The following is a 13,348-nucleotide window of genomic DNA, read 5'->3' on the forward strand; positions in this document are numbered from 1 at the left end:
GCCACACGGCTCGAGACGGAGGAGACGATGCGGGCAAGCCTCTGGCACGGCGAGCAGGAGGGAGGCGCAGGAACCCAGGACATCGTGCAGGCACGCGAGGCATTGCCCCAGCGGGAGGAGACAGGTCACGCCGGCTTCGGGCCCTCAGACAGCCAACTCCCGAGCGAGGGACGCACGCGGGAATCTCACCACCACCGCCCCCGTGGCGTACCGGCGGTCCCGCTGGCAGGAGCCCTCGCGTCGTGAGCAAAACTGATCCGGGAAGACCCTTCAAAAGCCACCGCCGCCGCGATGACGTGCCTCCCCCACACTGGGAGAGCAGCCTCAAGAGCCGAGCGCCGTCCCCCCCAAGAGAACACCACACACGCCCAACTCGACCGTCCGCGGTGGCCGGCCACCAAGGCCAAACCGGTGAGGATCGCGGAAGGCTGATGCGGGTGAGGAGGGCATGCCGGAAGCACAATAAGAGCAGCGTGGAGGGTCATCGGGTCGGGTCACCGGGGTGAGAGGCAAGCGAGCGAGCAGCCACCCCCCCCATGGGCGGGTGGCGCAGCCGCAAACCAGCGGGGAGGTGAGACCTTTCCAGGCACAGCCGGCACGCCAGGGAAACGAACGCGGGATCTCACCACATCCAACTCCTGGGCGGTCCTGCGCAACGCCTGGGACACCGAGCCGGCCGACCAGGGGACCGGAAACCCGCACCGCGGCAGCGGCGGGCCACCCCAAAAGAGGCCCGAGAGGGAAAAGGCAGGTGGCACACACCTCAAAGACCCCGTGAATGCCCGCGGAGCCGCCCGCGCCAGCAGGGCCCCACCGCATCCATCCACACCGCCGGGCACGGCACCCATCATCGACCACCTCTTTATCGGCCGCGTGAGCAAGGGCCCACACACACCGGGATCCTCAGCTCCGGAGGGCCAGAACCCCCCCAAGCGGCACACCACCACGGGCACAGCGGCCCCGGAACACCGCGGGGCCCGGCACCCGCACAGCGCCGTCGTCGCCAACAGGCAGCGGCCCACACAGACGCTCGGGAACAGCGTCGCCAGGGGCCGGAGGGGGAGGGGGACGGGACCCCCAAAAACCCCACGGCACCCCAAGCACGAGGCCGGGAAGCCACACACCACACGCCCTCGCATCGCGACAAAGCACAGGCTCCACGCTCTGCCACTCAACACACCGTGCGCGAGGCAGGGGCGGGGACGGATCGGGAACGTCCTCCACACACCACACCAGACGACGGCCCGGGAGAGGCCCCGCGGGACCCTCCCCCAGCTCGGAGGGGGGAGGCGCGGGCACGCAGTTACCAACGCGGGCAGCCACTAACGCTCAAAAGTGGGACAGGGAGTGGCAGGGTCGCGGGAGCCCATCGGGGGCGGGCCCCCGCCAACCCGGCAGCGAATGCTGCCTCCCGAACGAGGATCGCTAGAGAACCTCTCCTCACTCTGAGGGTGGCCCGCACCCAACCCCGACAGGAACCCTGCCGGGACCAGCACACATCAAAGGCGTCCATCCTTCCCACCACGGGTGGCAGGGAGGGGTGGGGCGGAGGGGGGTCTGGAGCAGCAGCAACACCAACCCTGGTCGGTCGGCCTTGCCGTGCGGGGCCAGAGCAAAGTCGCGCACACGGGCGGGAAGCCCGCACAGGCCCGGCTCGCCTCCCACTGCAACATTTCAGGTCCCCCGGTGCAATAAGAGCCAGGTGACACGGCAGGGAAGACAAGCCAGGACCAGGGCCTGCAGCTCATGCGGGGAAGCCACAGCCCAGCGCAACCAGGGAAGAGCGCTCCTCTGGGGAACCGCCTCGACCCCCCCCAGCAGAGACGTCAATCTCTGCAATAACTTTTCTCACTTGCACAAGCCCCATGAACCCCAGGACGGCCGGGATACCCCACGGGCAGCAGGCTGGCACAAGGCAGAGGACAACGCCGGGATCGGGAACGACACCACCACTCAGTCTCAGGCACCTGAAAGAACCGACCAGGAGCGTTCCGGGAGCACCGCAAGAGGGCAGAGCGCGAGGCGCGGCTTTTCACACCACACAGCACGGGCAAGCACGGAACACCGACCCTCCCTCTCCGTGGAGAGAGCCGACCCCAGTGCCCATAACGAGTCACGGGAAGAGAGGAGCAAGATCAGGGCGCCCCCCTCCTCCAGCGTGTACAAGTCCCCGACCTCACGGCGAGGGCAGGGAGAGCGCAGCCGGACCCGGTTGCCGCACCCCTGCCTCCCCGCACACCACCGGCGCCGGCACGGTGGGACGGGGAGGGCAGGGGCCCACGGGCAGAACGAGAAGAGCGGTCCCATTCGCCATGAATGTCCGTCCCTCGCCTGGTGCAGCTTAGGCCCGGGCCCGAAGGAGATCGCAATGTCACCACATCAATCACACCGAGGGGGCGGAGAAGACAGCCACACGACACTCGAGAGGCGGTGGGGCCCAGGAAGCTCGGCTCCCGAGAGGGCCAACAGCCTGGGATAAAAGCATAGCCAGGACAGACAACCTTTCGTGAGTAACGAGCGAGTTAAAAAGAAAAAAAAAGAAAAAAAAACTAAAAAAAAAAAAAATGAAAAAATACCACCGGCTTAAGCGTCCCTGGCATTCGGGATTACCAGGACACCTCCGCTGGGCACAGGGCCGAAGAAGCTAGAGAGGAAAAAAAAAAAAAAAAAAAAAGAACCACGGACAGCGCTTGGGAGTAGCGCAGGTCAGTGGCCGACCAGGCCCGCCATCAGGAAGCGGCAGGTCGGGGGAGTTGGAGCTAGGGGCGATAGGAAAAAAAAAAAAAAAGAGCCACAGAGGTCCGACGAGCCCGACGGCAGAAGGGGGATGCCGCACACGCACAGGCAAGGCAGGACTCGCCCCCCACCTTTTCCTCCTCAAGCCGGCCACGGCGAGGGAAGCACACCACGCGGGCCTACCTATGCACCCCAGGCAACCAACCACTCTCCTCCTCGGCGTGCCGAGGCAAGGGCCAGAATCCGGGCACCGGGAGCGGGGAGAGATCAAGGACGACGGGACTCACTCAGCCACCAAACCAACCACCACCACCACCACAACCACGAGCCACCACAGGGGCAGGGCCTGCTCAGGGCAGCGGGAGCCCGGGGTGCAGGGGGGGGGAAGGCAGGGGGACCCGGACCGGGAAGAGACGGGAAAGGCCCAGCACACAGCATCCAAGAGAGCCCCAAAAGACCCACTGACAGCCACCGGGACACAGCATGCCAGCACCCTCCTGCAGGTACAAAATCCTCACGTCACCACGCCAAAACCAGGTGGTCACGCAGGGGCGACAACTCGCTGGTGACAGGGACCTCTCGGAAACCACATCGTGGACACCTGTCCCCAACACGTCCCCAACAGAGCCAGACACGGAAATCTCAGGGACAGCTGGTCGACCACATAAGGCGAAGACAGACGAAGAGAGAGGGCGGGAGCGGGGTTAGGGGACGCACCTGCCCCACTACCCTGGGTGCGCAAGTGCTCACGGCACGAGCGGTACGGGGAGCCTTCCCCCGGCAGACGCGAGGCACCCACTCCGAGAGGCACCCAACCACCACACCCACACCGCGCGGGGTCGATGGTGAGTGCCCTGCCGCCAGCACGCACACACCCGGGACTCCCGGGCTCGGGTCCCCGACTCCCGAGGTGCTCCTTCCGCCTCGATCTTTCCCCTACGCAGGGCCCACCGGGCAAGTGTCCGCCATCGCGCACACCGCAGACGGTAGGTAGGTCCCGGCCCCGAGGCTCGCCTTGGCCGTGCCCACGGCTCCTCGCGCCGGAGAAGTCTGTCCTCCAGCCTCCGGCGCCGTGGAGGAGGCCGTGGAGGAAGGCCACACGGGGCCGGCGACCCAGGCCCTCGCGTCCGGCACGCGCCAAGCGCTCACTCGGAGGTGACTCCGACGACCATCCTATGTCGGGGAGGGGGGGGTGTAGGTCCCGGCCCCGAGGCTCGCCTCGGCCATGCCCATGGCTCCTCCCGCCAGAGAGGTCTGTGGAGGGAGACCACACGGGGCCGGCGACCCAGGCCCTCGCGCCCGGCACGCGCCAAGCTCTCACTCGGAGGTGACTCCGGGGAGGGGGGGGGTGGTCCGAGTCCGGGCCGGGACCAGCCCCACCACCTAGCGGCTCACCCGGGGACCCTTTCCCCCGACTCCCGAGACATCCCTCTTTTTCTCCTTTTTTCGCCCTCAAAGACCAGAGTCCTGGGAGGGGAGGAGGACAAGGCGTCGGGCCCAGACAGAACTACTGGTCGACCCGACAAAGCCGCCACCCCCGGAACAGACCGGGCACGGAAGAGAGAGCGGCGACGCACGGCCCCACCCCGCGCTCGCCTGCGGGCGCAAAGTCCGACAGAACAGCCGCCCCGGCGCCACAGCGACACCACGACGACAGTCGCGCCCGGCACCCGGCAGAGGCCGGGCCTCCGCCCGGCTCGCTGCCGCCAGACCTCCTCCTTCACTCGCTCGCTCGGCTGAGAACGAGGGGACTGTCACATAAAGCGGACTCCAGGGGGAGCACGAAAACCGCCTTCCAACGACCGACTCCACCAAGCCGCCGTACCCCGGATCGGCGTGCGCCGGCCGGCTCTGAGCTCCGGAGACACAGAACATGGAAACGAATCGCCTCACTCCCCACCGCCACGCACCGAGAGGCACAACCTAGGTCAGGACCTGGAGCCGGGTCCTCTCTGCGACCTCACGAATGACACCAGAGCCACCAGAGACCTAGACCGAGATCGAGCCGCCGCCGCCGCCACCGCCGCCGCCAGCGACCAAAGTGAAACCAGGAACCAGGACGGGATTTGCCCGAACGGAGCGGCCCTAACCCGAGAACCGGGAACCCTGGATCGGTCCCAAGCAGGAAGGGGCGGCAAAGACGGCAGGCCTGCACCACGAGAGAAAACGAACCGGCCACCCGCACGACCTCCGCCGCCCGTGGCAAGACCCCCACACCCGCCCAACATGGCCAGAAAAGGGCAAGTGAGCGCTTGTCCCACAGTCTGCCCGCCCGTCTTTTTTTTTGGGGGGGGGGGGTTGTTTGTACGTTCTGTTTTCTTTTTCCCCCAGATGGAAACCAGAAAGAAAAAGAAAAAAAAAACTCCCAAAGATGGGTCGGCTCCAGCAAGAGACGAGCCCCCGGGAGGCACCCCGCTCACTTGTGAAAGTCCGCCCCCACAACACGCTCCCTCCCCCCGCCCCCACCCGCCACCCCTCACAGGCAGGGAAAGGGCAGGGGGAGGCCAGGGAGAGGTTTCTTCTAACACAGAGAGAGTAGGTACACGTCCCGCACACAGGTCTGGAAAACCACCGTGACAGCGCCATGGGAAGCGTGAGTCCACTCACCCATCACTAAATGACAGGAAAGCCAAACGAGAGCCGCTGGCTGGGTGGGGAAGGAAGGGGAGGTGGCACCCATGTGACGCTTATCCCCGGGCACCGGACGGAACGACCTTCTCACCAGTTTGTACTCTAGCCTGTCATAACAGCTAGCCTTTTCTAATAGGCTCTGCCACTCTCTCTGGAGCAGGATTCGGGGCATGAGGCGATGAATCTGAACCCGACACACAGGTGTTGGAGGGTAGAGGCATCATCACTCACATGCCTTTGGTGGAGGACCTGGACCCGAGTGTGGCGGTGCACAGTGTGTGAGTGTGTGTGTCTGTGTGTGTGTGTGTGTGTGTGTGTGTGTGTGTGTGTGCAGGGCTGGGGGGAGGGCAGGTAGGGAACCCTAGGAGGAAAGACAGGGAGAGACAGACAAGGGGGCCCAGCCCAAACAGAGTGGGGGGGTCAGAGGGGCGATCCTATCTCCCGGGGGTGAAGCATGGTTAGAACCCACAGGACAGGCCCGGCGGGCATACTTCTCTTTGGAGTTCGCACTGGGAACATATGCGGGCAGAAGCGCCCCAGCACACACATCGCATAGCAGACGGGTAGAGAGGCAGAGCCAGGGGGTCAGGCATGGCAAACACTCTATTCCGTCAACACACACACACACACACACACACACACACACACACACATTACGGTGTGTGTACAATATCCACAAGGTAAAAGTTTATTCATCCATTCCCCAAAGAAGAAGAATAAGATTATGTCAGTTACAGGGAAGTAGATCGATGGACTGATGGACTAGGAGCGGGGGGGGGGGGCAGAGGGAGGGGGGGGGTGTGCCGGCGGCGGAGAAGAACCTAGAACAGGTGATGCCAGGGGAAGACAGGCCGGCGGAAAGACAGACAGACCGACCAACCAACGGCACCTGTTTTCTCTCCTATGTGGATGCTAGACCTAAACTATAACTGGACATGGTAAGCTACACAGCACTCCGGGCAAACAGAGTGTGTGTGTCCCCGTGTGTGTGACACACATACTGTCCTTTTGTCAGAAGGTGTAACTTCTCTGAGCATTTAAGATATTGCAGAGAAGACACAAGACGTAATATCCGTAAGTGGCACGACTGTGAACGTATTATAACAACCGGATGTGTGAGGATCAAAGCTGGAATTAGGAGGACAGAAATGTACCTGTCCTCACGCTTTGGGTCATGATCACAAGTACATTTGGTTTAGGATCTTTCAAAACACATCGATTTATCCTTCTGTACACGATGGTCTAGGACCACACTAGTCAACAGCCACTTCAAAGCCAGATCCTCTGTTGGATATGTTTCAATTGGTTTATGTTGCATCCTCCAATATTTTTCTCTTCTTTTTATTCTACCTTCTCACTAAAGATCCAGTGGTATAAAGCTACTTTTATTCTCTTAATATTCCATAACTGAAGTGATCTGCTTTGTTTTGCAGCTTTCTCAGCTTAATACACTGAGGCCTATTTAGTCACACATGATGAGAGGTCCAGAAACATCTTTGGGGCCACGGATGGCTTTTGTAAAGTCCATTTGGGGAAATAGCAAATATAATCTACCATGTCCTAAAATGTAACAGATTATCTCTATGGGGCCGATAGAAATATCCAGATGTGCCCTGTCAACAGCCAGTTATTTTAATTTACTTAAGGGAAATCAAGTGAATAAAAGTCTATGTAGTTCAAGAAATTTTATTCTGATACCTATATAAAAAGATTACCTGAGTGGGTGAGGACATGTGCATGAAATTTCACCTAGGGCAGCACTTGATATTTATAACTCTCCCTAAACTATTGCATTGCCTGTTTTCCATTTTCTTGGCACTCCTTTAGAAATGTTCCCGTCTCAATCTTTCACCCACTGCAGCCGTGGGACACTTTTTCATAATACGGACGTAAAGACATTTGTGTTACTGTATATAAATTACAACCGTAAATAAACTGGTACAGTTTGCTCGTAAGACATAATATCCAAACGAATTCCGTGTCCAGAAAATAACGAAAAGAAACAACCCCTGCGGGCCTCCCTCCCCCTCCGCTCGGCCCTCCCTTCAAGAAAATTTCCTTGTTTGCTGTTGTTTCATTTTGTTTTGTTGTAAATAAATAAAGCCGCAGAAGAGAGCCGGCGATACCTCATCGCTACTCTCGCGAGAGTCTCGTGGACTCTCGCGAGAGTCGCCAGCCCCCGCCATCAGCACCGAATCATTCCCTGTCACTCCACACGGTGTCCAGTAGGTGGCACCCCAAAACAAGGAAAAAGAACGTCAGGCCCAAGATAGATCAAGACACTTAGGAAGGTCTTGTGAGGAAGGAAGGAACAGCAACCCCTCCCCCGCGAGCGCGCGCACACACACACTCACACACACACACACACACACACACACACACACACCAGCACATCCCCGCCCACACAGGTCATGAATGGCAAACCCCTATGGCACAGAGAGACAGACAGACAAAACACATGGGATGTGGAGAGAGACCGGAAATCAAAAACAAAAACAAAAACAAAAAACATTTCCCTGGCTTGACCTATGAATGGGCCTGGGCTGGCATTCTGTCCTCTGGGCCCTACAGTCAATCCATGGCCGTCGCTCCTCTCTCCTCATCACTGTAATACTATCTGATATTTGCCAGAGCCGAACGTGCAGTAGGGACACTTTGGTTCATCGATCTAAACTAGGGCCCGGGGCGGAGGGGGTGGTGGTGGTGGAGGGGAAGCCTAGGAAGTCTGTTGCTATAGTTGGTGGTGGCGGCGGTGGTGGTGGCAGTGCAAAGTGTGTGTGGGGGGAGGGGGGGAGGTAGATCACATGCTGCCATGCGTGCCTGTGCCTTTGTGGTAGGAAACAGCAGCAAAGATCAAGGGGTGCAGGGTGTGTGTGTGCACATGCCAGTCAGTCCTGGGGCTTGAACTCAGAGCCTGAGTGCTGTCCCTTGGCTCTTGTGCTCAAGACTGGCACTCTGGGGCTGGGAAGGTGCTCAGTGGTAGAGCGCTTGCCTTGCATGCATGAGGCCCTGGATTCGATTCCTCAGCACCACATAAGCAGAAAAAAGCCGGAAATGGCATTGTGGCTCAAGTGGTAGAGTGCTAGTCTTAACCTGAAGAGATGAGGGACAGCGCCCAGGCCCAGAGTTCAGGCCCCACGACCGGACCCCCCCGCCCCCGCGCCAAAAAAAAAAGAGAGACTGGCAGTCTGCCATTTGAGCCAAAACTCCACTTCTGGCCTTTGGGTTGCTTAATTGAAGACATGAGGCTCACCAAAGTGCAATGCCTATATACCTCTGATCATATAACAAGAAGTCTTCCCCTTTCTTTGTGTTTGTTATCATCGACGTTATTTTGTTTTCTCTTCTCCCCCCACCATTGTTTCTTCCTTCATCTATTTCCGGGAGGGGCAAGAAATGGAGGGACCCAGGATGAAGAAGTGCAACAGTGGCACTCACTAGACACTATGTTGACACACAACCTGTGGGTGGGGAACAAACAGAACTTGAGGGAGGGAAAACCTGTGAGAGAGCCAGGGAAGGGGTGACATTGTCCAAAAAAAAAAGTACTCTTTTTTAGGGGGTGGGGGGAGATGGGAGGGCAGGAATGGAAACAAAGGGGGAGGCAACAATGCTTGATAAGAAATGTACTCATTTCCTTGCTCGTGTCATTGTAACCACTCTAAGTATTTTCACAATTAACACAACTCATTAGCTGGGCCCCGGTGGCTCACGCCTGTAATCCTAGCTACTCAGAAGGCTGAGAGCTGAGTATCACGGTTCAAAGCCAGCCCGGGCAGGATAGCGCCAAAGCCCAGAGTTCAAGCCCAACGACAAAAAAAAAAAAAAAATTATTAATTAAAAAAAAATGTACTCTTCCTACCTCACTTATATAATGTAATCTTTCCTATCCTTTTTTTTGGTCAGTGGTGGGTCTTAAACTCTGGGCCTGGGCACTGTCCCTAAACTCTTCAGCTCAAAGCGAGCTCTCTACCGCTTGAGCCACAGCGCCACTTCCGATTTTCTAGTGCCTTATTGGAGATAAGAGTCTAGCCGGGCGCTGTTGGCACATGCCTGTAATCCTAGCTACTCAGGAGGCTGAGATCTGAGGATCGCGGTTCAAAGCCAGCCCGGGCAGGAGAGACCGTGAGACTCCTATCTCCAATAAACCACAAGAAAACCGGAAGTGGCGCTGTAGCTCAAGTGGTAGAGCGCTCGCCTTGAGCTGAAGAGCTGAGGGACAGCGCCCAGGCCCAGAGTTCAAGTCCCACTACCGACCAAAAAAAAAAAAAAAAAAAAGAGTCTGGTGACTTTCCTGCCCTGGCTGGCTTTGAACCGTGATCCTCAGCTCTCAGCCTCCTGAGCAGCTAGGATTACAGACGCGAGCCACCGGTGTGGGCTGGCATACTGTAACCGTTCTGTATGTCACCATTTCCCTAACAGTTTGTAAAAAATCAAAGGAGAGAGGGAGGGGGAGATAACAACCCCTCACGCCTGAGAAGTGAAACCCAACGGGCTTCTAACCGATCTGAGATCCTTTGAAGGTTTTTGCAATGTTAATCACAATCACAAACACAGACGGACAGTTTCTCCAGTCACTCCTTAAGAGGAACGGGGAACAGGGACAGGGAGAAGATAGGCAGATCCTGGCCTGACCTAGGGGGGAAGATGGAGAGGAGACAAGACTCCTGAACTCCTTTTTCCCCTCACTCTCCTCCGTCCAGAGGGTGGGAGCTTAGGGGTCGGCCACGGGGACATCCCACGGTCACAGTCATGCCTCCCTGAGGGGCAGAGGGCAGAGCACAGGCAAGCATGCAAGCTTCCCCACCCGCCCCTCCCATTCTGTCCCTGGCGGGCTTGGGCGGGAGGCATACTAGTGGCAGTGGGCGGGTGGAAGTAGTCTGACAACTCCAGCTTGCAGGAAGTCAATGGCTGCTGGTGGTAGGCAGGGAGGGTCCCAGCAGAAAAAGACCAGAGAGAGAGCGCGCAGACTTTTCCTGCCCAAGGGCAAAAGAGGCCACTTTTGTAAAGACTGGGAGGGGGATGGGAGGCTGATTCACTCCCTCCACCCCACCCCGCGCGCTAATGAAGTTACAGGAACTGAGGGCTGGCCGCCCCACCCCCCACCCCCCCGGGGTGTTTCGCAGAGGACTCAGGGAAGGGCGGGGGTGGGGGTGTGGTGGGCTGGTTTAAGCCTGGAGCCCCAGTCAACTCAGGAACTTCAGGCAACGTTCCTTTGTCTTGTAAATGTCGTCATGGCAACGACTTAAGCGCCCTGGCGGGGGGGGGGGGGGTGGGGGGGTGGGAGGGGGAAAGGAGAAAGAAGAAGAAACAAACACGCCCACCCCGAGCAGGCCTGCCTGAGTTGAGGCCTTGAATTCAACCTCAGTAGGGCCACTAAACTAATAAAAATCGTTCTAAGAAACTGTTGACGGAGGACCCTCAGGATAGGGTGATTAGGCTCTGTACCCGTGAGGCAAGGTGGCCGTGTGTTCCAGCTTTGTGCCAAGAGGTTGCCTTATCTCGGCCTATCTTCCTTCCCAGAATTGAACACAGAGGCAAGCAGGATAATTTCCAGGGGGAAATGAGGCCTGGGAAAGCACCACCAGGAATTCAGAGACAAGACAGCTTCCTAATGAATGGCTCCACACATCCTATTTTCTTCACTTTTCAGTCCCTCATAAACGAACAGCTATTAGGAAAGAAAACTAATAGGTGGGGGTGGGTCGTGGAAGGGAAAGAGCAGCTCCCTTCCTCTGAGCTTTTGCCCAAACAATGAGTATACTGTGGGAACGGAGCAAAGAGTTTCCTCAAAGAAAGGAGGAAACTTACACCGGGGAGGGAAGTAAATTTTAAAAAGAAACAGAGCATGGGTCAAAGCACCCCCTCCCCCCCATGCATGCATGGGAAACCAACAGAATCATCTCTTAAACCCTACTACAGGCTCAAGGTACAGAGTTTACTTTGTTTCTTTTTCCTCTGTGTGTTTTCAAGGTTTCACTTTCATTTCTGGGCATATAACCATTGGGCCTTGCCTCCGTGGGTGTTTCTCCCCCTAAAAGTATCTATCCTGTCTTTTGGGTCTTACTGTGTGTGAGTGTGTGAGTGTGTGAGTGAGTGAGTGAGTGAGTGAGTGAGGCAGCCAGGCAGCCAGGCAGCCAGGCAGCCAGCCAAGCAGCCAGCCAGGCAGTCAGTCCAGAGATCTAATGTCTCCCCTATTTTAAACGTACCTTTTGCATATGTGAGAGAAAACACACTAAACTGGTTTTCTATAGGAACATATATGTGAATACGTTCACCATGGAGTGAAAAGATAGAGTCGCTTCCAAATGATATGTACAGCAGAATACCAACACATCGAGATGACTTCTGCAAGAAGCCAAGGCCCACTTTGCAATCCCATAATGAGGAAGCCTCAGTCAGTGGCCTGGTTTGAGTCCAGGCCTCCACTTAAAAACGACCTTTACTTTGTGTTTTTATTTTTCCCTGTTTTCTTTTCCTTTCTATGACCTCTCCCCCCAACCCCCCAACCGCTTCCCTCCATAGGTCTCTCTTTCTCCTTTTCTTTCTCTGTAGTTTGAGCCCAAGAGTTACTTAATTCTCGAACTTCTAGGTTTTCCTTAGATCTGGTAACCTGTTGGACATAAAAATTTGGGAAAGCCTCAAAACAGTCACCCCACGAAAAATAATCATGCTTGTCGTCAAAAGCTTTTAAATGAGAAAACAGTGGTCAAGTGAAGCAAATGAAGGCTGTAATAGCAACCATGTTTCTAGACTACTGTACCAAGTTTTTTTTTTAAATATATATATATTTTTAATATATTTTTATTGTGAAAATACTGTACAGAGGGGTTACAATTACATGGGTAAGATAATGAGCACATTTCTTATAAGCATTGTAGCCTCCTGCTTTGTTTCCCCTTCCCATCCCTTCGTATCCTCCCCCCCCCCCCGCCCCGCCGTCCCCCCACCAAAGTTGTAAAGTTCGTTTTTCGACATAACGACTTGTATATCTCATTGTTTCAATGGGTACTCCTGTAACCCTGTTTTAACAATTTTTTTTCCCTTCCCCTCCACATATATCAACACCAGGATTTTTTTTTTATTAAGCAAAACAACTCAGTTATTCAGCTGTGAGTATGTCCATACAAACAAGATGCAGGAGCCTTCCTTCCATGCTGGATTGGCCAAAAAAGGGGGGAGAGCTAGGAAGGTGGCTTAGTGGTAGAGTGCTCGCTCGCCTTGCAAGCATGAGGCCCTGGGTTCGATTCCTCAGCACTATATAAACAGAAAAGGGGAGCAGTGGCACCCTGTGGCTCAAGTGGCAGAACAGTAGTGAGCCTTCAGATGAAGAGCAGAGAGACAGCACCCAGACCCAGAGTCCAAGCCTCACGCCCGACGACAAAAAAACTGAAAATAATAAATATATATATGTTTGTATCACACTATATATAAGCATACATAGATATATATGTATGTATGTGTATAAATATATATGTGTATATGTATGTATATGCATGTGTGTGTGTGTCTGTGTGTCTGTGGAGAGAGAGAGAGAGAGAGAGAGAGAGAGAGACAGAGACAGAGACAGAGACAGAGACAGAGAGAAAGCCAGAAGTGGTGATGTGGTTCAAATGATACAGTGCTAGACTTGAGCAAAAGAAGTTGAGTGTGATTCCTAGAAATGTTGTTTGATGATACTTTTTGTCCTATTCATGACAGATAAAACTTTCATTAACTTATGTTATGTGTTCGTATAATTACTTCATTTAATGAAATAGCTAATATATATATATTACCTTTTTGAGAATATAATTTTAATGAAATAAACTGTAAAATTCTTCATATGTGAAAAAAAAGAAGTTGAGTGACAGTGCTGAGGCCCTGACTTCAAGTCTCAGTATTGCCCACCCCCCAAAAAAATAAAGAAAAAGGAGAGAGAGGGGGGTGGGGAGAAGAAAGAGAGAAAGTAAAAAAAGGAAGGAAGGAAGGAAGGAAGGAA

The sequence above is a fragment of the Dipodomys merriami genome, unplaced genomic scaffold (genome assembly GCF_024711535.1).
Source record: "Dipodomys merriami isolate MVZ:Mamm:240054 unplaced genomic scaffold, mDipMer1.0.p SCAF_127, whole genome shotgun sequence".
Taxonomy (NCBI): Eukaryota; Metazoa; Chordata; class Mammalia; order Rodentia; family Heteromyidae; genus Dipodomys; species Dipodomys merriami.